We start from the raw sequence: 3,404 nt of genomic DNA on the forward strand, positions 1-3,404 counted from the left end.
CTCGAATAGAAATATGACACTCGCATGTGGCCATCAAAGACCCCTTATTTCGGCAAATATGAGTTTTTGATTTTGATTCCCCCAGGAAAGCTTAGATTACACTCTCTGCCATTAATGCCCAATTAAAACCAAGTCCAAATAATCCAATTATCTATTTATTAACCAAGATTATTTGATGAACTAGTGGTATCGTCATACTACCATACTTGAAAGCCTTATCCATAGCCAAACCATTTAGATTAATGGGACTGTCGATGCCCTTTCCTTTTACCATATTAACCTTATGGGAGACTACCATGTTCTCCACAAGCATAAGCAATTCACCTTTAACCTTTGTAAACCATTTAAACTATTTATAGTTTCATGCATAAGTTGAAAATGAGCAAGAGTTCCCTTATAAAATAGTTAATGCAATAAATATATCTTTATAAGCATTTAATGAAACAATTCAAGGGATATTATAAGCAAAACCAAATTCCATTTCCATTAGGCCATTATCATGCAATTCCATTAACAAAATCACCATTAATGAAAAAAAACATAATTAAAACATTAAGAAATTAGAACCAAGACTTTAATATCAATACCTCAAAATCAATGATTGAAAACAAAACCTATGCAAAAGTAAAAACCATGAAATCAACCATATAACCATGCCTTTAATTGAAATTACATGTTGGGAAGAGAATCATGCCTTAAACAAAGAAGATTGATTGTTAGAATTCACCAAGACAAGCCCCAAAGTAATCCCTTAGCTGAAACTCGAGATTTTTTTCCCAAAAGCACTTGAGAAAATTATGATATTTTTTTGAAGAGATCCTAAGTATTTAAGAATAAAATAATAGGGTAAATAACCTCCTTAGAGTATTAGAAGTTGTGGGTCTGTATTTATGTAAGTAGGGAAATATCCAGAATACCGCCACTTAAATACCATTAGAACTCGACACAAGGTTATAACTGACCTTCTTACGAGTTGTAACTTAGCTTATGGTTGACACCCACCTAATCATAACCAATCCTCAAATATAGATCAGACACTATTCAGTATATGACTCATCGAACCAAGTCGTAACCTCAGCATAGGATCCCTACCCGTGATCCATCTCCCTAGCAGAATGTAACAACATGTGGATCAAACAATGATCACCTTTTGAGTCACCTATACGACTCATACCCATGCCTTACGACTCACACCATAAACTTAAATCCATTCAAGTTTCCAAGACTATCCCACCAGCAAACACTGGTAAGCTTATGGGAGGTCTTCACCACTCACACCCCAACTTATGGCTCGTTACATAAGTCATAATTGGTCCGAATAATGAGATTCCTTGAAATTTTCTGAGGGTCCAAACCTGGGATTCTTTAGATAAACTGGTTAACTATGATCTAATCAACTAAAGTAATAAAACTTGTACTAAAGAATACTTAGAATCGACAATGGTTGACGTGCTTATAATCTAAGGTGATACACTTCTTTCACTATAACACGCATTTTATCTAAAGGGTCGGTTCACCTTTCTAATCCCAAATGAGTAAATTAGGCTACATCAAGGTATTCTACCCATAATCATATAATATCATACAACCTAGAATGCATGTAATATATATATATATATATATATATATATATCATACACTATCTCATGAATAAGAGTAGACCAAAGCCTATATGATGCTGAACTGTAAGCCTTGAGTCATCCACCAATCATCTGCCTTTACTCCATAATCCTAAAATGCTATAATGCTTACAAAATAGTAATCTACATGTTATTTGGACTAAACTAAGAGTCATATTGCTATATAATGGGTCGAGTCAGATTTCTGGTAAAGAAGGAGCCCGTGAGGCTCACAAATGGAATACCAAATTTAATCTGTCATGAGGTCCCTCGAAGGAAAAAAAATGTCTGATCAAAACTTGAGCAAAAACTGATCCTCTCATCGAGGCCCATGTCATGCAACTAAGTTAAGAAGTTCTAATACTAATTTCTAGGAATTTAGAATGAAAATAAGGGAATTTAATGGGAAAAACAATGGAAAATGATCAAAAAGTGTTGAATTATGTTACCTTAACCTCAATGAATGATTTACCATAATTTCCAATGCTTTCAGTTCCAACAATGGTGGAAAAATGGTTTTGAGTTACAATTTTAATTGGAAATTATAAAAAACATTATCCGTGATCTTGGAAAATGATATATATAATGTTACAATCACATAGATAGTTATAAAAGAAAATGAATAGAGAATCACTAAAATAGGCACTTCCAAGTTCCCAAAATGTTAAAATTACAAAATGGGTTTGGTTTGGGTCTTATATTCCACGATAGTCAATAAAGCAGTACTTTAACTACTAAAGAAGTTTGATTAGAGGGTTAAAATATTGCTAAATCCATCATAGGGTTGCTTTAGAAGTTAATTAAACTATCAATGATCGTTGAAGTGGCCATATTAGCACCAATGACCTTAGAAACTCATTTTTGATCGTCTAAACTCATTTTGATCCCCACGAACTGAACCAACAGTGCAAATTAATCATAAAATGAATTTAGGATCCAATGGAATTATTAGAGTTCAAAAAACAATTTATTTACAATAAATTAATCTAGCGAACCCTTTTTCAGCAATTTTTAACTAATTTTCATCCAATCATTTAAAACAAAATTAAAAGGATCAGACTCAAACTAACTATGCTACTAACAAAAAAATGATATTTTGGAATCAACCATGCCATCAAAATTTCCAACCAAGATCATTTTGATCAAATCAAAGTCGTACACTAAGAGTTTTATTTTAATTAAAATCCACTCAATAGCCAAAAATGTGCTTGGAATCCTTGGGACCCAAACGAAAGGTCCCTCCAACCTAAAATCAATATTGTAGAGCTAATGGCTCTATTGAATTCTCATCTGAGGTCATTTACTTGGATTTTTCTCCAAGACCAACTCTTTAACATCAAAAGCTCCAAAATAAGAGACTGAGCCAAAACCCAAATAAATTATCTTGTAATAGAACCGACAGTTTTGGCAGGTGATAAATGACATATAGACAATGTAGGAAGGCTCAAAATTTTGAAAAATGCACATAAATATAGAGAATAACTTAGAGGGTCATTACAATATCCACTAATAAAAGGTCTTTTTACTGTGAAAGTCAATGGATAGAAGGAGCTCGAAAGCATAAAGGAATGGGGTACCTAGCCCAAATACTCAAAGCAAGACTTTCCAAGTAACCTCTTAGAAGAAACAATGCTTCTAAAATATTTTATAATATGTATCCCTTTTTCCACCACCTTCCTCAATTCATTTATCAAATAATTAAAATTCAATCTCAATAACCAACTAGTCTCCAACTAAATAGAGAATGGATGAAACATGCAAATCCAAACCACAACATACTCAAAC

This window comes from Capsicum annuum, chromosome 5, assembly GCF_002878395.1.
Source record: "Capsicum annuum cultivar UCD-10X-F1 chromosome 5, UCD10Xv1.1, whole genome shotgun sequence".
Taxonomy (NCBI): domain Eukaryota; kingdom Viridiplantae; phylum Streptophyta; class Magnoliopsida; order Solanales; family Solanaceae; genus Capsicum; species Capsicum annuum.